At 39.8% G+C, this 24,922-nt stretch overlaps 1 protein-coding gene across 40 annotated transcripts in view; it reads left to right on the plus strand.

Moving 5' to 3' along the window:
• RBFOX1 (RNA binding fox-1 homolog 1) overlaps positions 1 to 24,922 on the plus strand; it is a 2,636,561-nt gene that overhangs the window by 2,367,963 nt on the left and 243,676 nt on the right. For 6 of the 40 annotated variants that reach the window (XM_039490614.1, XM_039490598.1, XM_039490611.1 and 3 more), the window contains one exon: positions 2,569 to 2,651. The exons of the other annotated variants lie outside the window; for them this stretch is intronic. The gene's annotated coding sequence lies outside the window, so the exon portion shown is untranslated. The remainder of the gene's footprint in view (positions 1 to 2,568; positions 2,652 to 24,922) is intronic. 40 annotated transcript variants of the gene reach the window in all.

A 24,922-nucleotide genomic window follows, 5' to 3' on the forward strand; every position in this document is an offset into this window, starting at 1 on the left:
TTAGCTTCCACACATAGTAGCTCCCTTTACAAGATCTGCCTTGATTTGTTTCCATGCATCACAAGGTGACAATCATGGAATCAAAGTCAAAATTTATTAATCTTGTTTTTGTTCCTTTTAAGGAAAAGTATCATCTCTCCTGGTAATTTATATCAGAAGGTATAATTATAGTAATATTTACCACTTACATACCACTTTAAAGCTTTAAAACATTTTCCAGATTCTAACTAACTTAGCCAAGTTGTGTCATTCAATGTGCAGTCAGCTGCTTTTCAGACAGAATATAGGAACTGAGCTATTCACAGGTCTGCTGGAATGGCCACTCACAATTTGTTTACGGAATCAGGATTTAGCCATTCTCCTCTAATTACCTTGATGATTATAATTACCTAACTGAATATGCTAGACTGAGTGAAAAGTATAGCTGAATTAGAAATCTATTAACAAATAAACCCACAAATCTTGGGAGAAGAGCATTTATTATGCATTTTGTGAAATTTTATTGTGTTGCTTAATAGAAGAAAGCAATCAGACATCATGAAACATGGAAATTTTAATTTTCTCTTCATCTTTTAATTTGGATTATTACCAAAAGATTTGTAAATCCATTTTGCCACTGTAGTCTGTCCTTTGCTGCTTGGTTGCCTTTTTTACTCTTTCTCTTACTTTGGCTTCAGACTACTCCACGGTGGTGAGCTTGTCAGCCTTACACTTTCAGCTTGTCTGACTGCAGGACAGTTTGTAGGAGAATAAATATCTTGTCAGAAATTTACACTTTTGGACCAATTAGAAAGTTCAAAATGAAATTTGTATTTGGTGAACATATATTTTGCATTTTTCCCCATTCACACACTGAAGGGAGGCAGGCCTTAAGATAGGGAAACTCTCACATTTTAGGCTGTTCTTCACTCAGCATTGATTAGCGAGATCTTTTGCTGCATTCCATGAGCTCCTAGGTGTTACTCTGACAATTCTTGCATTTCCAGTAGGCCTAAAACTTAAAATGAAGAAAAGAAACAAATCTTCTTTACCATGGGCTTTTCTGCCGCCATGGCCATGGTATAGAAGCAATCTGGGGAGGGGAGACCCTCAATCCCAAAAGAAGGGTTATCATCAAGCCTCTGCAGCCCAGTAAATGCAGAAATGGATAAGCTCATATCATGTCTTTAGCTTAAAAATAGATGGGAAAGTGTAGTTACACAATTAACAATTTTAACAGGGCAAGTTTGTGCAGTGAAGGGTAGAGTTGAGACCACAGATGTATAGGCACATGGGTAACAGTCTTATATTGTCTAATAGTAAATACATATGCATAAAGGTCTTGCTTGCTATGGAGATGTTAGAAAATCAAATGCAGGAAGTTAGACTACAGGGAATCCCTGCTGGGAGCAAAGAGGCAGATCCAAATGAATGCATAGAGAAGCTGATTCCACAAGAGCTGAATGTAAATTTATAAGGTGATCTTTTCTATGCTGAAAAATGTTACTGTCTCCCCACATAGAGAGTCATGGAGGCAAAGTGGGAAAAAACAATTACTGTCACCTGTGCAGATGCCCCCTGAGGACAGATGTTGGGGGAGCAACATGGGAAAATATGCAAAACAATTTACAAGTATTCTAAATGTCTTTTATTTCCAGATGGCAGCCCTAACATTCTGTGGGGGGAGGCAATAAGGGAGAACTAGCTATACATGGAAACCATCAATATCTGTTTGAGATAACCAGAAATAAATACAGGCTGAGAATTGTGAGATTAATTTGGGTGAATGAAGAATGGGCGACTAAGTTTTGACAGTATAACATTATCATTAGTCCTTCATAAAATACTTGGAGAGAGACCCAAAGATGAAACTACCCTCCTTACTTAACTTTGAGGAAATTCACGTCTAGGTCTAAATGTCATAAACTAGAAGCATTTCTAACAAGGATAAGAACACGCCGCTTTCTATAGAAACCGTTTTGCCTTCTTTAGGCTACAGATGGACTCAGATCAAAATCCCATATCCCCAATAGCCATATATTTAGGAAAAGTTTAGAGCTGAATTTAGCATCTGCCCTTCACTCTATAATAGGAAAAATCAAAATCCAAATACTCCTGAGTTTTGGGACAGTATGGATTCATATATAAATATTGCAGGTAGATCCAATCTCTAAAATAAATTGAAGTCTTTGAAACATTACGTTAATGGCCATCTATAGGGTAGAATACACAATTATACAATCCTACAAAGATGCAAAAAATGATAGTTTCATGCCTTGTTTCATATTCATTTCTAAGAGCTACATTATTACTGTAGATATACACTGCTACCTCGATATAACGCCACCCGATATAACACGAATTTGGATATAATCCAGTAAAGCAGTGCTCCGGGGGGGGGCGGGGCTGCACACTCTGGTGGATCTAAGCAAGTTCAATATAACACGGTTTCACCTATAACCCGGTACGATTTTTTTGACTCCCAAGGACAGCGTTATATTGAGGTTGAGGTGTAGCTGATATTATTGAACACTATTTTCATTTTCATTTGCTCCAAACCCTGTTTAAAGTTTTATCTGATTCTTTTAGGTATACTGTGTACAGGAAGATATACAATAACTTTGACTGAATTTGTCCCAGATCCATAAAGACGCAAAGTTGTTACTATCCAGGTAGGCATTCACTGACGTATGAGAAGTATGTTGGTAGTTGATCATTTCTTAGTTTCGTCAGAGAGGCCAATGGCTGAGAATACTTGTATTCTGAAGTGTCTCTCTACACATGGCTCCTCCAGGCTGTGAGCATATTGTTAGGGCAGTAACGAGAAGGTTCCATTTCCACTACTTGGGCTATACTTGTTCAGCAGATAGATGGAGGCGTTCTGTCTCCAGTGTTCTCAATCTATATTTCATATTGCTCAATTAGCTTAAAAATAAGATAAAGGCAATGTTTATTTGGAACATCCTGTGACAGAGAAATGTTTGTGGTTGTCTAAAGAAGAAGAATTCAGGAGACCCTCACAAACATTAAAGAGTTCTGAACAAAATATTTTTATTGCAAACATAATTTGCAGCAGTCTCAGTCTAATGATAGAAGTAAATTTCTGCATAGAAAAAAAAATTGGTTATCCTCCCATTATCTCCAACTAAATGGGTGGTGGCCTTTTTACAACCTTCTCATTAGCCCAATATATGGTCATAAGCTTCCCCTGCTTGTGACCTTTTATACAGGTACCTAAGTAGAAAATATGTCAGAAGAAGCTCTCTTCACATTTAATTTGTGCCTGGCCCGACACAGGTATGCCATGGGGAAGAAGGAGAGAGAAGTTGCAGGGAGTTTCTCTCCCACCCTTCGTTCATTACAATGTATCAGGGTACAAAGGTAGACCTTTGGGCTCCTATAAGCGAGACTAGTTTGGAGCAGAGTAAGCCTTCCTTAGGGGAAACAAGGAAGGCACCCTGCAAAAGCCCTTCCCACCTTGTGCTACAGGAGACATTGTGTCAGCCTAAGGTACAATATCTTTGGTAGTCCTTGCTGGGGCTGTGCAGTGCTGTCCCATATCCTACTTCAGGCTATGACATAAAGCTACACTTCAGCCCATAATATTTTGTAGCCTTTCAAAAATCATGATTATAGGTAAAATAATACCTACCTTTAACATAGAATACTTGCTATGTGCCAGTGCAAAGTCCATATTACGTCTGAAAGACTTATTTTACAGTCACTACATGAATATAGCTGCCAATATAAAGTATGTAACATTTTGGGAGTGCCACTAATTTTACCTACTTTAGAACATTCTATAACTAAATATTAAATAAGACAGAGTGACACCAAAAGGTTCAGTTTAAATGAGTGTAATATTAGATCAAAGGAGTAAATGATCTCTTTAAAGGACAGGTCATAGCTTCTTTTCCTAGAAAATGATCAAAGCTTATTTAATTGAAAAATAGTTAAACACTGCTGCAGCATGCTGGTGTTCAGGCTTCTGTTCTTGTCCCTGTCAGTTTGCTTTATCCCTGCAAGGAGGTTGAATGAGGGGTTGAAGGACCTTCTGGGAAAAAGGACATGTGTGGCAAATTTCCCCATGAGGGTCCATCACTTTTGTTGAAACCTTTTCATATTTATCAGATGTGTCTTTTTGTTTTGTACCTATTATACCTAGAGAACCATATAATGTTATTGGATTCTTTTATGTTTGTAATGTTCACGTCAAAAGCTTGTCTTGTATAGTAGAATCCAAATGAAGGTAAAAGGGGACATATACATAGAGTATGAGCATGTTAAAAATAAATGTAGTTTTGTAAACTCACAAAAGTCAGGGGCTAGTTGGCAGGCTGAACTAGCCTTTCAACTCTGAATTGCTAGATGTAGCTCCTGGCTTTGATCCAGGGGAAGATGAGTTTATTTATAAGATTATAGTCCCTAGAGGACTTTGATCCTCATCATAAAACCACAAAAAAAATTTGACACAGCTGGTTATCTTTGTTCAAGAGGCTCAAGACCAAATTTGCAGGGGAGATGAAGTTCAGAGTGGAGGGGTATGGAAATGCTTATCAAGCACCTTCCTGCACTGTATTAGACTATAGCTGGCCTCTCCAGGATGCATTAAGGCAGGGTTCTTGGGCTCTGTACCCATGGTCAGAATAGGTTTGAATATAGAGTGCAGAATCTGAGTCTGATAAACTGGTGCCTGCTGATATTGTCTGAGATGCACCATATAGGAAGAAGCTCCAGGCCTGATGAATGGAAGACAAGACTATTCCCCTGGAGGGAGATGGGGGTGGGAAGAGTACTCTGTCTGAGGTGTGTGAGGAACCTTTATGGACATATAAACTAAGAATAATAGTTAAATTAGCAATATTTTAATCTTCAGATCACATCATAAATATTAATCCTGACAACACACATGGTAGGGAGGTAAGTAACCAGCATAATCCTCCTTTTGTCAAGGAAAGGTTAAGCAATTTGCCCAGTGCCATACAGGGAGTCAATGTCAGAGACAAAATTAGAACTCTGTAGTTCTTATTTCCTGCCCCCATCCCTTGAACATGCCTCTCTCTAAACTCTCTGTAAACTTAATAAAAGTCCAAATACATAGATTTTAAAATTATTGACATTTAAGATTCTTATAAATGTTCAACATAGTTTAAAATTCAATATTACATTTCCCCCAGTATCTCTTTTTAAATTGTTTTTTTTTAACTGTACTTGATAGAAGAAATCATTTTATTCAAGTCTGAATAGCTCATATCCCTGAAGTGCCCCTTACGAGTTGGTCAAGTGTCAGTTTCATAACAGGTTTAACAAAAACCTTATGAAAGTGACTCCTCTATATAGCAGAAGCTATATAGAGTAGTAGTCGCCAATGAGGAGTTTCCTTTTCCTTTGCCTTAAAGCATATCTACATTACTGATTGTCTTACTGTTGTGTAGTATTTTAATATGAGGATCCTTGTGCATGTGCTTTGTAACAATGGATAGCATTTCACAGGGGGCACTAACCACCCGTATTGATAGGGGTATCTTTTCATTGGACAAAAAGATCCTTTGGGTGACAGAACTGTATCTAGCAGACGTTGACTGCCAAAACACAGTTTGCTTTTTTCTCATCCTAGATTTCATACTAAAACAACCCAAGGAAACTAAGGAAGTTTCAAATAAATTTCCTATCTGATTCCACAAAGTAACCTGTTTACTTGAACCTAGTCACTTCCCTAGATATGACCATCTCCTGTTTAATAGCGAGAAGACTTATGCAATTGAATTACATGAGGATTCAAATGCTATGTTGTAGAATAAAATAAGACATGAGGGCCAACACAATGAAGTGTAGACTAGTGAGTGCAAGTCAGGACCTTGCTCCTGGTTTCCATTGCTGCATCTGCCTATATCTTGCTGTGTGAGCTTAGCGAAGTTGTGAAACCTTTTTATGCTTCAGATTCCTTTTCTGTGTAATAGGTATAAGACAGCCTACCAGTAGAGCCTCCTAAAATATTTGCTTTGTTTCAGTAGCCTCAGCAAAGTTGCCTTATATCTCCATTATAGTGCATTGGCTTTACGTGGGAACCATGGCAAAGGAAAACTCCTTTAAGCAGTTCTAATGACATCTGCTTCAAAGTTGTGTCAAGCATCTTAAAAAATTAATGTATGGTTTTGAAGTTCTTTGAGATCTAGTGAAATTTGTGTGCAAAGTATTTATTATTATTTATTATTATTGTATAGTGGTGAGGTGAAACATAGCATGCTGTCGCAGACATTTTAGTATGCATGTTCTAGTTTTCCAGAAAGATAAGCTTTCCCTTCTATTTAAATTTAGATGCAGTTACAAGGATACAAAGAATGTAAATTATATCACTGAGGGTACATGATCATAGAAAGTAATCTAGATATCATTGTTAATTGAGCCCTACCATAAGGAATCTGCTGAACTAAATATGTTTTCCGATCCAAAAATTTCAGTTAATATAGTAAAATGTGCTTCTCCAGTTTTGCCTGATAAAAGGTTGGTTGGTTTGTTTGTTTGTTTGAATTATTTAAGGTATAGTTAGGTCAAACAGAAGTGGTAATGTGTATAATCTGTGTATATGAGCCCAATGCTAATCTACAACTAGAGTTGCATGAAACCCAGCCAGTTTCACTTTCAAAGGAGTCACACAAAGTTTGGTTTTGATTGAGGTGGGTTGTTAGGACAGTCTTAAAATAGCAAAGCAGAATACATTAAAAAGAACAGAGTTTTGCCTCATTTTGCAATAGAAACATTCCACTCTTGAAATTTTTGCAAGATTTTGTTGTAAACTAAATGTGTGTGGGCTTGCTTGAGAGATTTGGTCACATCAGTGTGTCATTCAAATTTGTGTTGAGTATTTGAAAGTGAAGTAAAACTGAAAAATTGATGAGTTTTATATGATGTCAAGTTTCATTATGAAAGTTCTATTCAGTTCTAATTTTCAAAACATACCTCCAAACCATAAGTGTATCAAATCTGTGTTTTAGAGTAGTGGTGCTCAAACTTTTTTATTTTTCATGGACCACTTGAAAATTGCCGAGGGTCTTGGCGGACCACTTAATGATCTTTCCAAATGTTGTTTGTACCGTTAGCTAACTATTGTAAAGCACTTTGGATAAAAGCACTATATTTAAAAAAAAACTTAATTTACTTTTTTTGTTCTACAAATGAAAGCACACAACTCATATTTTAATATCAGTAGTCTTACCTTTCAAATGTGATGGATGTGCCCAAAGCCACCATCTCACCTTACATGTGTGTCTAGTCCAGTGTCCAGGCACCTAATTAGTGGAGACACACTTGCACGGCTCCACTAATTAGGTGGGCGCCTGAGTGTAGCCGCTCAGGTGCCCACCTTAGAAAGACCACCTGAATGGAGCTCATGGACCACAGCTTGAGAACATCTGTTTTAGAGTAAATATCAGTAACCAGACTGGACATCTCCTTTCCCTGCAGTTATTTCTGATAGCATTTAACCCCCTAGCTTTTAAATAATTTCTTCATTGTCATTCATTTTGAATGTGACACATAACATTATCATTTTGAAACTTTTACCTAAGGATCGTTCAACAGAAGAAACTACATTCCTGTCAAGATTATCATGATCATTAAGAAATTTAGCTGATAAAAAATATATTAGCTGATTTTGAAGCAAGTAGAATACAGACTCCTCTCAGCACACAGACATGTAAATGTCCAGGAAAAAAAAAGAGAGTATAATGGTCCTTGAGGAGATTTTCTTCCTTCTACATTGCCCTGTTCCTATAAATGATCAGAAATACCCGATGGGCATACAGCATCCAATTAAAGTACAAAAAAACATGTAAAACCAAAAACTACAAAGTGAAAATCTGAAATAGAAATGCTGTATCTGAATTCTTCCTATAAATGAGCTCTTCTAGTAGGCTTTTTGCAGAAAATTGTAGAGGCAAAAGGATACCTTTATACTGTATATTATACACTACTACTAAACCCAGCTGGAAGCATCTTCAATCAGAGAGATAATTACTGCAATAAAATACTAAAGACATGCTACAACAATGTTCTTTTTAAAATATATAACTTACTGTGGAATTCACGGCAGGTATTTGCATTAGTCTTTCATTCAGAATAAGAAATACCTCTGTTTGACTATGTTGGACTGTCTGATCCATTGGAAAATTAGATTCACACTTCATTGTTGGTTTTTTGGGAAAAGAAAGATTTAGTGCCCATGAAAGGGAATGAGGTAGGGCACAGTACACCAGATTTACCTCCCATGATTTAAAAATACAATGAAATTGGCTTAAAAATAAGGGGTTTTAAAAAAAATCAGAAGTTTTCAGAATGGGTCTAACTTTTTTTTTTAAGCAGAAAATCTTCATGAGTGCTGTTTGTATGTGCACTTCTTTCAGAAGGAAAATTCAGCTTGAAACAGATGCACACACACAAAAGTGACATGAACTCATGCTTTTATTGTCACCAAACAAACAAAAACGTAGTAGTAATACTCTTCCAGACTCCACTCACAAACCAAGCTCTTCCCACATTAGATACCAACACCAGACTCCACTGACAGTAGATCTTCAGATGTCTATTGACTTCAAGGTTACTTATGCACAGGCTTAAAGTTCAATGTGTGCTTCAGTGATGTCCTGAATTAGGGCCCAAATATAATGGTGTAATTCACACTTCCCTCTCCTTTCAGGCTGCCTGCAGAGTCAGGCAGATAACCTTGCCCCAGTGCTATTTGCATTTTTAACTTGGGAGCCGTAAAAGCTAGAGACTTCATTTTTTGTTTTGAAATGAAAACTTAAATTTTGGAACACTTGCTACCATAGCAGACTTGTTCAGCCCTTGGACCCTCTGCTCCTCCTCCCTTTCCCACCGCCCTTCCCTGCAATCCACGGATTCCCTTCCCCAAGCTCTCGAAGCTTTCCAATCTCTTGCTACCTTTTCCCTCGGTATACTGCATCTCCAAGCCACTGCTTTTCCAGCTCCCAGTTGACTCTAGTCTTGCCTCCTAATTCTGATCTCACTCTCCCTTGCTGATGAAATGCCTACGGAAACTAATAGAGATAAGTGTCTATGTCAAATCATTTCCTAGCCCCTCCCCTGAGACTGTCAACAAGAGGGCTGACTGTGATGTTGTTTTTGTGATGTAAAAAATAACTGTCCTTTAAATAGAACTGGACTAAGAGCATCAAGTAATTTCACAAAGGCCACCTTCAAGTAGCATCAGTTCCAGACACTGCTGACCGGGGCTGCCTCTGAACCAGAAGCCTGAATGGGAAAATGCTCTCTATTTTGTTTCCATTTCCCTTAGCCATCAGCTCCTTCAGTGTGAAATTGTTTAGCATTAGTAAAACATTTGTGGTAGTTCCAGGTCAAGTGTACAGGAATGTTACTCATTCATCACATTTGACCGTATCTGCAAAGACAACATTGTGTGCTAAACTTCCTATCGCATTGTGTATAGTTCTTTTCTTAAGACCCACAGGTTATTATGAAAGTGTAAACCTGTGAACTGGCTCAATAAAAATTCAGTCTAAGTGAGAAAAAAATCATTTTAGCTTGTTAGCTTTTTAGCTTCTTCAAGCATACTCAGTTTATCTCAACCTTATAAATAGAATGCATCACAAAACTGTGTTGAACTGGCAAGAAGGTAACAAGCTGTATCTGAAAGCCCTAGGATTAAGCATATGCAGCAACAATGCTTGACAGATCCCATCAAAGGTGCTACTAAGGGAGAAGGAGAATGAAAATTTTCCATCTTGTGTATCCTGACGTTTACCATTATGAATACCCCATAGAAGAGACATTCTGGAACTTATCAAAAGGATAAAGTCTTACATGACAATATAATTAAAACTATTAACTCACTTTGAAACATATTATGATTAAACTCTAGTTATTTGCAAGATTCATTAAAAATAGCTCTCACTGCTCATTATTTTTCAATTGGTTTGTAGATATCTTTAAATGTCAAATTACTAATTTAATATGTTTTATATAAATTTATTAACAGAATTCTAGCATCTATCAGTCTGTTTTACCTTTTATCTCTTATGGTAATCCAGAAACAACTATCAGAGTTAATTTATAAATATTACATTAAGAGACATGTAATACACTAGTTTCTAATGAGTATATGATATGCTTGCTTTAAAAAAAATACATTGGAAGTTTGGGCAGCATGTCTTAGTGCTTCACTTGCACTTGCCTTTTGCAAGGCTTCAACCCAACAATGGGAAAGTGACTTGATCAGTTAGTTGTCTGTGGGCCAAATCCTTTCCCATTCCCACTCAGTATCTTAGCTTGACATAAAGAGAATCCCCGGGAACCAAGAAAGTTGTCATTCCTGATTTGCCTATGAAATAATGTCGGTAGCACTCTGAGGCACTAGTGTAGCCCCAATGGCTGCTGACCCCCTACTCTGTTTGGGGCAATGCATGTCATAGAATCATAGAATCTCAGGGTTGGAAGGGACCTCAGGTGGTCATCTAGTCCAACCCCCTGCTCAAAGCAGGACCAATCCCCAACTAAATCCACCTAATGTCCAGTGAATCCATCTAGCATCAGAGCCTCCTCCCTCTGCCACTCAAGCTGGAAGGCCAGTGATACTTGTGGAGCTCCTGCAGAGCCAGTGCGTGTGGGTCTGTTTGGTCTGTTGAAATTCTGCCCTCCCCCTGTGCGGTGGAGCCATACCAATGCCTTTTTTGGACAAGAAGCAGAGGTTTGCTCTCTGATAGTAGGAAATCTCTGCCCAATATTTGACGTAATAGCCAAATTGCAATACTGATCTTTGTACACAGTGGTCTCAGATATGTTTTTACATAGTCTGTCTTGGCTTTAATACCCTATCTTTGATAGTGGCAGCTGAGCTCTTATTTATATTATTTATATAGTGTCATAACAATGCATAGCATCACACAGAACAAATAAAGCAAATTCTCTGCCCAGAAGAGCTTGCACTCTAAGGCCCTGAATGAGCAGTGAATTAGGCACATTCTTAACTACATGTTCATTAAACTAAAAGAATTAGGGCCTAAGTTAGACCTGAACAATAGGAGAAGGTGGTACAAAGAAGAGATGGGTCAAAGGTCAGAATGATAAAAATCACACAGTCTCCTTACAGCATATGTCTTGGTGGGGTTTTTAAAGTTAATGGTTTTGATTTAATGAGAGCTATTATTTATAAGGCCAATCAATCACCTCAGATCCCTCCAACTTTTATCTATTTCAGGTCAATGATTAAGCTACAGTAAATGAGCAGATATTGGTAACCTCACAGAACCCTTACTCTTTCATATTATCTGACATGGCCAAATTGAGGTTAGTTCTTGGAATTACCAATCAGACATTCAGTGTGAAATCAAAATATTCATAGAAAAAGCTCACAGTCCAACTGGATGTCTTAGCCTATTGTATATCAATGGTAACAAACACATGACTGCTGTAATCAGTTAATCCTCTAATTTTAGAAGAATTTCTTCTCAAAATAATACTACCTTTTCCATTGGCAGATCCGAAAGCAATTTACAAACATTAACTAAGCTTAACATTAACCCTTTTACGGTACTTAATATCTATGTTAAAGATGAGATAGACTGAGGTATAGACAGGTTAAGTGATTTGCATAGAGAATAGGCGTCCCAATTCGATCCCCTTTTCTATCCACACAGCAATGCTCTTGTCTACACTAAGGCCTGGTCTACACTAGGCATTTAAATCGGTTTTACGAGCGTAAAACCGATTTAACGCCACAACCGTCCACACTAGGAGGCACCTTATATCGATTTTAATGGCTCTTTAAATCGGTTTCTGTACTCCTGCCCGACGAGAGGAGTAGCGCTAATATCGGTATTAACATATCGGAATAGGGTTAGTGTGGCCGCAATCGACGGTATTGGCCTCCGGGAGCTATCCCACAGTGCACCACTGACCGCTCTGGACAGCATTCTCAACTCGGATGCACTGGCCAGGTAGACAGGAAAAGCCCCGCGAACTTTTGAAATTCATTTCCTGCTTCGACAGCGTGGAGAGCTCATCATCACAGGTGACCACGCACAGCTCATCAGCACAGTTAACAATGCTGTCTCCTGAGAATCGAAAAAGAGCCCCAGCATGGACCGCTCGGGAGGTAATGGATCTGATCGCTATATGGGGAGATGATTCAGTGCTAACAGAACTGCGTTCCAAAAGACGAAATGAAAAAGTATTTGAAAGAATTTCTAAGGCTATGACGGCTAAAGGCCACAGCAGGGACTCCGTGCAGTGCAGAGTGAAAGTTAAGGAGCTCAGACAAGCCTACCAGAAAACCAAAGAAGCAAACGGAAGGTCCGGGGCAGGTCGAAAAACATGCCGCTTCTATGATGAGCTGCATGCAATTTTAGGGGGCTGCGCCACAAGTACCCCACCCCTGACCGTGGATTCCGAGGTGGGGGTTGTAATCTCTGCCATGTCTGAGGATTATGCAGACGGGGAAGATGAAGAGGAAGAAGAAGAGGAAGACCTCGCAGAGAGCACACAGCACTCCGTGAACCCCAGCAGCCAGGAGCTTTTTATCACCCTGACGGAATTACCCTGCTCCCAGCCCTCACAAGCAACTATTCCAGAGAATGACGCCCTGGAAGGGAGCTCTGGTGAGTGTACCTTTACAAATAGTAAACAGTGTTTTTTAAGCAAGCCTTTTTTAATGATTGATTTGCCCAGAGGACTTGGGATGCATTCGCAGACAGTATAGTTACTTAGAAAAGTTTGTTAACATGTCCGGGGATTGAGAGGAAATCCTCCAGGGACATCTCGATGAAGCGCTCCTGTAGGTACTCCAGAAGCCTTTGCAGAAGGTTTCTGGGCAAGGCATCCTTGTTCCGCCCACCATGGTAGGACTTTACCATGCCATGCATGTAGCAAGTAATCAGGTATCATTGCGTGGCAAAGCATCGCAGCGTATGGTCATCCCGCGTGGATGTTTGTGAAACGTCCCTTGTGATCCACCAGTGCTTGCAGCACCATTGAAAAGTACCCCTTCCGGTTTACGTACTGGGTGCCCTGGTGCTGCGGTGCCAAGATAGGGATATGGGTTCCATCTATCGCCCCCCCACAGTTAGGGAATCCCATTGCAGCAAAGCCATCCACTATGGCCTGCACGTTTCCCAGAGTCACAACCTTTCGTAGCAGCAGCTTAGTGATTGCTTTGGCTACTTGCATCACAGCAGCCCCCACAGTAGATTTTCCAACTCCAAATTGATTCCCGACTGACCGGTAGCTGTCTGGCGTTGCAAGCTTCCACAGGGCTATCGCCACTCGCTTCTCTACTGTGAGGGCTGCTCTCATCTTGGTATTATGGTGTTTCAGGGCAGGGGCAAGCAAGTCACAAAGTTCCATGAAAGTGCCCTTACGCATGCGAAAGTTTCGCAGCCACTGGGAATCGTCCCACACCTGCAACACAATGCGGTCCCACCAGTCAGTGCTTGTTTCCCGGGCCCAAAATCGGCGTTCAATGGATAGAATCTGCCCCATTACCATCAGGATCTCCAAAGCGCCGGGGCCCGCGGTTTGAGATAATTCTGTGTCCACATCCTCATCACTGTCATCGCCGTGCTGCCGTATCCGCCTCTTACTCGCCTCGGTTCGAAGGTCCTGGTTCAGCATATACTGCACGAGAGTGCGCGAGGTGTTTAAAACATCCACGATTGCGGTATGGAGCTGAGCAGGGTCCATGCTTGCTGTGCTATGGCGTCTGCACGGTTCACCAAGCAAAAAAGGCGCGAAACGGTTGTCTGCCGCTGTCAGGGAGGGAGGGAGGGGTGAGGCTGTACCCAGAACCACCCGCGAAAATGATTTTTGCCCCATCAGGCACTGGGATCTCAACCCGGAAATGCCAAGGGGCGGGGGAGGCTGCGGGAACTATGGGATAGCTACGGGATAGCTACCCACAGTGCAACGCTCCAGAAATCGACGCTAGCCTCGGACCATGGACGCACACCACCGATTTAATGTGTTTAGTGTGGCCGCGCGCACTCGATTTTATAAAATCTGTTTTACAAAACCGGTTTATGCAAATTCGGAATAGTCCCGTAGTGTAGACGTACTCTAAGTAATGAGTAGTGTCATCAAAATCATGCTATTCGGTTAATACTAAAGTAGGTGGCTATTTATGAGCAGTGACTGTCCAAACTGCCAGGGACTACCTGCCCACTGCAACAAATTGAGCATCAAATATATCTCAGAACTGTTGAACAAGCAGATGTGAACAGCTCTGTATTTAGTCCTCAATAGATTATGCATGGTACATCTGTAGAAAAATTGTGCTCACTACATACCCATTTTGATACTACTTTAATCATTATGCCTGGTCACGGTTTTCAGACACACACTTCATAACACTTTTCATGACATGATCAGTGGAGACTCTGCAACATCTGTTTATGATTTCCCTCTCCCCCTTTTTCTACATGCAGGACAAACAGCATAACTCTTGGATCAAAGATTGTTTTTAATTATTGTACTTCTTATCTATTGAAGTTAGGATAAAATATTGCTAGTGCTCCTGGAAGATTCTGCAAGTTTTTATGGTGTTATGGCCAAAAATGTAAGAGAGATCAACTTTTCCTTTTTCAAACAATCATCCTTTAAGATGTTTCATGTTGCTATTTATAGTTTTAATCCTTTTAAATTCAGTAAATATCATTGCCTAACTATGATGGAGAGGATTTTTATTTTTTAACCAATATATGTTAAAATCCCAAGATTCTTTTTCATTCAAATATTTCAGAAATATTTTAAAAAGAAAAACAAAACTCAGATTACTGAGGGTAATATATGCAGTTATCAGCAATGTCATCTAAAAAGTGGAAGGTTTTAGAATTAAAGGTGTTATTTATTTTCTTTTGAATAGTACTGAAGATATAAATTTTTAAAGGTATGAATTAGGAATATACAATTTGGCATGACAAATCATCAGGTCTATTATACTGACTTCAACAATGTCCAGCACTGGATGTTTCTGAAGAAAGCAAAACTAAAGCAAACCAAACTCCCATAATTAGAAATTACGTTGTTTTATTTTTAGTTTATTGGCATACTCTGTTAGAATTAATTTACACAAATGCATGTGGTGTGCATTGTTATGTAACCTGTGGTGCTTTTGCTTTCATCATAAACATGAGTTGTCATAAAACTCTAACAATAAATACCAAATTCTCTGACCCACGTGTTAACTGTTAGCTGATCTAAGGCTAAGTACATGGACTTTTATTGGCTGAGAGGTACAGCAAGTCAGCCAGGGGGCAGTTGCTTCAGTGAAAAATAGTTGTAAAGAGGCTATCACATTAGAGAAGATAGAGGACTAATTTGTAGTAAATATAAAAATGATTCTTTGTCAAGCTGCAGGACACAGACAAAGCCTGTAGTTTTCCCTGACACTAGCTCACAGGTTGACTAAGGACACACACAGGATATTCTTAAATCTCTGCTTGGATTGAGCAGTCCAGATCATAGCAAGGACTGATGGTAGATCCAGTAGGAATCAGCAAAGCCCCAAAAGGGGCCTTGCTGGGGAAGGAGTAGTGCATCTAGGGCATGTGCTGATTCGGCAACCCACTTGTACAAAATTGCAGTGGAGCACAGTGACATTACCTCTGCCTTCCCTCCCACCCCCCTAGAAGTGAAACATGTGTGGGGTGTAGGAAGGTGTAAATTACACTTGCTATGCCAGTTTGAATGAACTTGCCTCATGATGCATGGTATTTATGGTTTGTTTGAGAAAGAGCTCATGAATGTTTTCCTGTGATCTAGTAATCGCTAGAGCTGATAGCTTAAATAATTTCAGCTCTTGAATCCACCCACTATTACAGATTGTTGACTTGTTGTTGTTAAAATACCTGCAAACTGTATTATAATGCAGCACAGTTCACAACCCAAGCCATGCTAAACTGGAGCTGGTAGGAAAAAAATTGTGAAAAAGTTGCTGAATATATCCTTTACATTTTGAAACATTTGAAATTTCTTGACCAGTTCTAAAATGAGCCATCTAAACATAAATTCTTCTTCTTAAATGTAATAAGAGTGTTACTTTCTGCTCCAGAATCACAGGTGCCAACATTCTTCTTTCTGGGTGGATGCTGCACCCCTGCTCCACTCCAAGGCCCCACTCAACTCTGCCCCCAAAACCTCACCCCCACCTACCTCGCCCTGGCCCCCGAGAGCCCACCCCATCTCTTCCCACCCCATTGCATCCCCTTCTTCAAGCGCCTTCTGCTCGCTGCCGAACAGCTGATGGGTGGGTGCTGAGCACTCACTGTTTTTTGTTCTGTGGGTGCTCTAGCCCTTGAGCACCCACGGAGTTGGCACCTATGTCGGGAGTGAGACAAATTTGGGTTGATCTTCCCCTGGGAGGCTCCCACTAATTAGGATTAGACCCACTACACCAGTCTGCTTGTTGAAGATGGGCCTAAAGGCCATTAGGGAAAAGTCCTCTCTGCTTTATGACAACACTTCTCAGAATGCACTGCGACCAGCTGACTTGAACCTCTGCATCCTCAGCTTCTACATTCTTCAGCAGGCTGAGGCTTTCGGGGGAGAGTTTGCAATAGTACTTACCCTCCAAAGTGATCACAAGAGCAGTTAGAAGCTCCTGGAAGAAAAAGGGCAGGCTTATCAATGAGTAGTGATATTCTGTAGCAAGACTGCCATTATTTACCTCAAGATTTTAGGGAATTAAAAAAAAAATACTGTAGTTAGCTCAGCTAACAGTACTAGCAAACGATTAGGTAGGACTTGACCATTTTAACGGAAGGTGAGATGCAACTGAGCTCCATTGCTTGGAAATGTATTCTCACTAAAGGCCACCTCCCCCCCAAAAAACACAAAATAATCCTTGTCTATTTTACATAACACAGGGGTTCTAAAAATTCTTTTCATAGCATGGTCCACAATTTAGGGTGTTTGGACACCTCTCTTTCCATTCAGCATCGCACAGTCCACTTCTGCGCTCATTCATTGTCATGTGGCAAACACCGTAAGTCTTGATATAGAAAAGTAACACAAGGAAAGTCCCTTTTTCTTTGTTTGTTTTTGTTTTCACACACACTTTTTGGTTAAGCAGCTGCAAACATCAAGAGCCAGCACCATGTGGCCAGCCAGCTTTTTGTGGCCCAGAACCAGCAAGTGTTCCACAGCGCACCAGTAGTCCACGGACCACAGTTGGAGAAATGCTAATATAATGAATAAGGAATATGAGGCTTTTTAAAACTACTGTTCATTTATTGTCCTGCTTTCTATAAGTGAGTTGACAGAATTGGGTCTGGTTCAAACCAACTAACAAAAATGGATAAGGCTTATGTTATTTTTATGCTGAATATCAGCAAAAGCATGTGCAGAAGATTACATTTAAGATTCTGGCTCTTACCCAAAGCTCAACAAAGACCACCTTACCCTCATCCATCAATATGGCATTTTATAGGTTTGGAGGCCCAGACTTCTGCCTCCTTCTATCAGAGCATGAAGAAGAAGCTTTGACTTGCATGTAAATCATGTGAACATAAACTTGTTCACTGTTACCATCCTGTGTTGCTCCCACAATGACAAAAATGGGTTGTATAATTATTATGTACGCTGAATACATGAATATTTCAAAATAATCAGACCTTCGCCCATATACAGATTAACATAAAATGTGGTTTTATTATTCTATAAAGGAAGAAGGAAGGGAAAGATCAGGTGTGGTCAATTTTTAAACCCAGAGACATTGTAGAACTTTCCAGAGCTGAATAAAATTCAGATATAGTTGTTCCTATGCCCACCTAGCTCTAATTATTGCTAATTTTTGCTAGTCAAGCACATGTTTATTTAAAACTGATTTTTTTGGTTCAGTAGTCCAGCCTGTACCAGTATTAGCCTCCAGATCTCAACAGCATTCTGTTTATTCCAATCTAGCTTGCCTGACTGACTCCCCAAAGATAAAATTTGCTAAGTGAACTTGACAGTTTCCAGGCTGTCTCCATATGGCGGGGACTGGGCTGCAGCTTCTGAATCTGCCTGGGATTCAAAAGCTGCTCTCACCTTATTAAGATGGCAGCAGTTACATGCAAGTCAAGTTCACCCAGGGTTTGTTTTAATTCTTTTGCCTGAGACTAGTCCACAGCATTATTTTTTAATTTTTGAATTAGACACAACATAACTGAAAATACGACCTTTCTTTTCCATACACTACTTAGACATGTAAGAGATTGGGACTGAAAATGTATGTCTAGATAAATATATGAACTTTTACAAATAAGAGATGTGCACACAGTTTGGGCTTAGGCTATAACCAGGAAAAATCTTAAAAGGATCCTTTAAAACAAAAAAAGAAGAAACAACGTGAACATATTTGTTGCCATTGCTGTTTCTTCCCCTTGGCCTTTATGTACTAATTGAGAGCTTAGCCTTTGTTTGTTACTTAGCTATTAACAAATTAGTGTTGCTCATTTTCTCAGTGTTAAAAATGTCAAAGCGATGCCCCACCAACATCTGAACATTGGACTTTCCAAACTGAACTCTAACGAAAATCCTCAACTGGTGGCACTGTGACAATTTACACCAGCCAAGGATCTGCCTCTCCATGTTTGTCTACAATAAATGAGACAATGCCAAAATCGGTCACAAAAAAGGGGCTCCTTTAAAAGTGTTGAACAGCATAAAATACATTGGAAAAACGGACCCAATCTGATTAAAATAAGATATATTAATATTTTTCATCTCAGGCAGCTTTGTGAAAGCTTATATTTATAGGATTTAAAAAAAAAATCTTGGCTGTTTTTGATCCAGTCTGTAGGCTGGTTGTTTGCAGTGACTTCATGGGATTAAGATCATTTGCACTGCTAGGTTTAAATCAGATCATCCTGTAACTGTAATTAATGCTATTCCAAGTAGATTTTTTTTAAAAGAAGGAAAACAAAATACCCCAAAGGGTTTGTGCTTTCCATGCATATTTCTGGACTCCCATTTTCAAAAACTACACACTTATAAACAATACCAAAAACGCCTATTGTAAAATAGAGATTGTTCTCCATGTTCCAGTATTAATCTTAATAAATGTTACCTTTTTTCCCTTCAAAACCCTGAAAAACAATTTAATAATGTTTGGCATTCTCAAGGTCCAAACATTAGAATTCCTATGTTAGGACTGTAGCATTTCTAAAAACAAATTAATAATTTTCCTTTTTAAACAGAGAAAATAGTGTTCCAGATGAATGAAACCCTGGCTTTAACTGTTAGTTCTCCCCACTACTTAATATACAATTTTAATTGCAACTTAAATAGACAACATTTTCAAACTTCCATAGCAGTTGTGGATGCACAACAGCACCTCTGAAGCTCAACCCATGTATATGCTTAAATATGGACTTAAGACACTAACGTCAGACACTGAAGTTTGAAAATATTGGTCTAGCTATTCAAAAGCAACTCAATAACTTTTGCCACTACATTCAGTATTCCACAAGGCAGCCACACACTACAAACCATTTCTGTATTGAATGTTGTCTTTCTACAGTGATGAATAATAGAGTTTATAGGAAAAAGGTTTATTTGCAATAGATTGATTTTTCGGGTTATTATTAAACCCACGTCAGGGGGGTCTTAAAAGAAATTTCTCACAGTGCTACACTTTTGTCACCCAACTTGTTGCTTTGGGTGCATGGTGGGATTCTGCTAACATGTCATCATGACAATAAATATGCCATCTGACCTGATCTGTGTACAGTCAGAGAGAGAGACTGATTTTCTGTTGCTTTATCCCTCCTGATTTGTCTCCACAAGCTAAAATTGCCAAAGTCAGTAATTTGGCATGACATTTTGAAAACACACAATGTCAAGTTTAAACTGGATTTTGAAAACTGAATTTGCAAAAAATAAGATAGTGAAATTAACATTTTCATGAACAGAGACATGTCAAGCACTTCAGATCTGGCTAAAGCAAACGGTTAAAAAAAAAGTTTGCCCATTACTTTTGCCCCACTTGCTATATATAGTGATTTTTGCACAAGGTGAAACTGATGACCAAATTTGATGTTGGGAAGGAATTTTCTACCAGTGGCAGGAATCATACATTTTGTTTTTTTATTTTTATCCTTGTGTTTTTTGGAACAGAGATCAAGGCTCTTCTGTTAGGACAATGTGGGCATTTCCCATGTTCTAGTTTCCTGGAATTGCAGAGGGTAGTTGTTGAGGCAGCTCAGTCATGCCTCTTGTCATTTGCTATGTTCACTGAGGTTCCTAGGAGCAGTTTGAGGAAGGTTGGGGATTTGCCTTTGGCCATATAACATATTTATCTGCTGGAGGCCCTCTCTGTTTCCTTGTCCTCCTGAGTAATGCTTGCATTATCTCACCTTTTAATGAATTAATTTGCTTTCAGCTGCATGTTTGGAAATGCAGAGCCATCTGCTGAAAATGATGGAGTAGTCCTGGGAATATTGGTGGGCAGTGTCAAGAATTTGAGACTCTCCTATTGGCTTTCAGTGGAAGACTCTACTTTCCACAGACATTCACAGTGTTAGACAGGCATTGAGACAAAAATTGCCACTAGGCCGAAATGCAGTAATGCTTCACATTGACGGCAACAGGACTAATTTAGAAGGCTCGTGCATTCTGCACAGTCTGTGCATTGGCGTTGGAATCATACATATCAGTAGAGTGGTCACATGGAGGGATGCTTATGACTGGATTCAGTTTTGTACTCTTAGGGCAAATATTTTTAAGGCAGAACCTTAATCCATTGAGCAAAAAAAAGCCAAATTCTTGGAGAATGCTTTATAATGAGCTAATAAATTTCATCTCAGAAGCAGTAAGGAATTCCCCTTCATAACTTGTGACTTTCCCCACTTATACATTGAGTGAGGGAAGTTTTGCAATCTGTTTGATGTGCCAGGTTTTGAGTACACTAGCATTAAAGGAACAGAGATTTTAATATTGTATTTGCATAATAAGGCAACAAGACTTGATTTAGCTGATACATTGCAGTCAAGTTGTTAAATCTGTTATGAAATTCACAGATGTTGAGATTTTACAAGAAAGTGCAGCAGACAAATGTGCTGCCTTTTATAGACTCATCTTTTCCTTTATGTGCTGCTGCTATAGATTTAAGGCCAAACAGGCAGTATTTTTTGTTTTTGTTTTCGTGCCTGGTGCTTGTGTTTTATTTGATGTTTATTTTGTTTTATTTATTGTTTTGTAGTTGGCTTTAAATCAGTTTTCAAATAAATCATGATGTATTTCCCTCTTGCATGTGCCCTTTCCCCCATCCTGAATTGGGCACCCTTTTTTAATCACTGGACTGGGCAGGGGACTTGACAGCACCAGGGTCTTGATAATGAGGTAAAATCCACTGTATGGCTGTGCATAAAATGGTTCGTCTGGTGCCTGCAATCTGAAATGTATTAAGTCATTTGTAAGAGTCAGAATTAATCTTGTCCTTTTCTTTCAGTTAGAATACAACAACAGTTAGGGCTTGTCTACACTTAAAACACTACTGCAGCACACCTTGCTGCTGTAGTGCTTCAGTGTAAACACTACCTATGCCAATAGGAGGGGTTCTCTCAACAGCATAGGTAATCCACCTCCCCAAAAGGCTGATGGAAGAAGTAGATTGATGGAAGAATTCTTATAATAGAATCATAGAAGATTAGGGTTGGAAGAGACCTTAGGAGGTCATTTAGTCCAACCCCCTGTTCAAAGCAGGACTAAGCCCAACTAAGTCATCCCAGCCAGGGCTTTGTGAAGCCGGGCCTTAAAAACCTCTAAGGATGGTGATTCCACCACCTCCCTAAGTAACCCATTCCAATGCTTCACCACCCTCCTAGTGAAATAGTGTTTCCTAATATCCAACCTAGACCTCTCCCCCTGCAACTTGAGACCATTGCTCCTTGTTCTATCATCTGCCATCACTGAGAACAGCCTAGCTCCATCCTCTTTGGAACCACCCCCCTTCAGGTAGTTGAAAGCTGCTGTCAAATCTTCCTCTCGTTCTTCTCTTCTGCAGACTAAATAAGCCCAGTTCCCTCAGCCTCTTCACATCCTTTCTGTAGTGGGGACCCTAAAACTGGACACAATACTCCAGATGTGACCTCACCAGTGTCGAATAGAGGAGAATAATCACTTCCTTCAATCTGCTGGCAGCACTCCTACTAATGCAGCCCAATATGTCATTAGCCTTCTTGGCAACAAGGGAACACTGTTGACTTATATCCAGCTTCTCGTCCACTGTAATCCCCAGGTCCTTTTCTGCAGAACTGCCACTTAGCCAGTCAGTCCCCAGCCTGTAGTGGTGCATGGGATTCTTCCATCCTAAGTGCAAGATTTTGCTCTTGTCCTTGTTGAACCTCATCAGATTTCTTTTAGCCCAATCCTCCAATGTGTGTAGGTCACTCTGGACCCTATCCCTACCCTCCAGCGTAGCTACCTCTCCCCCCAGCTTAGTGTCATCTGTGAACTTGCTGAGGGTGCAATCCATTCCATCATCCAGATCATTAATGAAGATATTGAACAAAACTGGCCCCAGGACCCACACCTGGGGCACTCTGCTTAATACCGGCTGCTAGCTAGAGATCAGGCCATTGATCACTACCTGTTGAGCCCAATGATCTAGCTAGCTTTCTATCCACCTTATAGTCCATTCATCCAATCCATTCTTTTTTACTTGCTGGCAGGAATACTGTGGGAGACCATATCAAAAATTTTGCTAAAGTCAAGATATAGTACGTCCACCGCTTTCCCCATAGCCACAGAACCAGTTATCTCATCATAGAAGCCAATCAGGTTGGTCAGGCACGACTTGCTCTTGGTGAATCCATGTTGACTGTTCCTGGTCACCTTCCTCTCTTCCGAGTGCTTCAAAATGGATTCTTTGAGGACCTGCTCGATGATTTTTCCAAGGACTGAGGTGAGGCTGACCGGTCTGTAATTCACTGGATTCTCCTTCTTCCCTTTTTAAAAGATGGGCACTATATTTGCCTTTTTCCATCATCCTGGACTTCCCTCGATTGCCACAAATTTTCAAAGATAATGGCCAGTGACTCCTCAATCACATCAGCCAACTCCCTCAGCACCCTCGGATGCATTAGATCCAGCCCCATGGACTTGTGCATCTCCAGCTTTTCTAAATAGTCCTTAACCTGTTCTTTCACCACTGAGGTCTGCTCACCTCCTCCCCATACTGTCCTGCCCAGTGCAGCAGTCTGGGAGCTGACTCTGTCCGTGAAGACCGAGGCAAAAAAAAAAGCATTGAGTACTTCCACTTTTTACACATCATCTGTCACTAGGTTGCCTCTCCCATTCAGTAAGGGTCCCACACTTTCCTTGACCTTCTTGTTGCTGACATACCTGTAGAAACCCTTCTTGTTACCCTTCAGATCCCTTGCTAGCTGCAACTCCAATTGTGCTTTGGCCTTCCTGATTGTATATAAGGGCTTGTCTACACAGGGAAGTTATACCTATATAAACGAAAGTATAAACCGCTTCCCCCTCTCTGGTGAACACTCTTATTCCAGGATAAGAAGGCCAATCTGATCTTGGAATAAGAGTGCCCACATGGGGTTTATACCCATATAATTATATTGGTTTAATTACACCAATATAAGTGTACTGGTATAATAACTGGTAACATTTTCCTGTGTGGATGAGCCCTAATTTTGATCATGGCTCTGGTTAATCTTTTCTAAGCCGTATTTGTTGTTGTTGCTGTTTTCATTAACTATGTATTATGGACAGAGGTCCAGACCCTTTGTCACACTAAAATACAATAATTGTTCTTTTGTTCTGATTATTATATAAGTGAACATTTATCGGTATGAGAGCAATTCAATATATAATAATGATAATCAGTGAAACCTTGAGCCATATCCAGGAAGACAGTACTAATAAACAATTGCCAAAAATACATGCCAACATTGTCATTTATCAGACCATCTTGATATGTGAAAAAATTTATTATTTTCAGGGGCGTCGTATCTGAAAACTTTGTGGGAGGGAGGCAAAGTTGTGTTACTATATAGAACATTGGGTGTGATTATATTATATCCTGTGGGGTGGAGCATGGAAGATGTAATGAAGCATATAGACCTATGAAAAGTCGAGGGGAGGTGGGTGACCCTTCCCCATAGCAAAAGATGTCCCTGCTTATTAAATAAAAAGAGAAAAAAAATCTTTAGTCATTTATGTTCTATCTCAGAGAAATGTGGCACAAGCTGAATGTTACTTGAATCCCCCACTATTGGCAGCAGGATAAAGGAGCAGGGAATGAAATGAGATATGTCAGAGATGATGGGATTTAGAATGAATTTTGGGGGGAACAAATGGTCACATCTCAATTGTACATTGCTCTATGTAATTCTGTCATTGTATTTCTTGCTGCGGTTCATGGGAGATGCAGACATGGCAAAAGGGCTGGAACTAAGCAGAAACATTTGCAAATAAGTGGCTAGAGGACTCACTTTTCTACTCTCCTCTTATTTATTTATTACTTTGTAGAGAATGCAAGGCAGATTAGAAAGATGTCTCTACAGGAAAAGAAACTAATATTAGAGCCTGTTTAGAGCAGGGATGCCCAAATGAGGGTCACAGTAGCACCTTGCTAGATACTAAGTTACAACTGTGGCTGAATGGGGCAATTTGAACAGCACAGAGTAGATTTGCAAATTGGCTGCTGACATAATCTGGGATCTCAGCACAGTTTGCACTGAGTTCATGTATTGCTCATCCAGCAGGCGAAGGTGGCTCCTATCAAAGGATATGTGTACAATGCAAAAAAGGGTTTGTTCTTAACTTGGGTTAACTAATGAGTTGCTGGTAGCAGAATGAAGACCTATACCATCCCTTAGAAATTGCCCCAGGTAGTCTCATTTCACATCTTCAGTTTTCTCTTCTCTAGTAGTATTAGCAAAACAATTCACTATGTTTGGAGCACTAATGACAG

This window comes from Mauremys reevesii, linkage group 10 (assembly GCF_016161935.1).
Source record: "Mauremys reevesii isolate NIE-2019 linkage group 10, ASM1616193v1, whole genome shotgun sequence".
Taxonomy (NCBI): domain Eukaryota; kingdom Metazoa; phylum Chordata; order Testudines; family Geoemydidae; genus Mauremys; species Mauremys reevesii.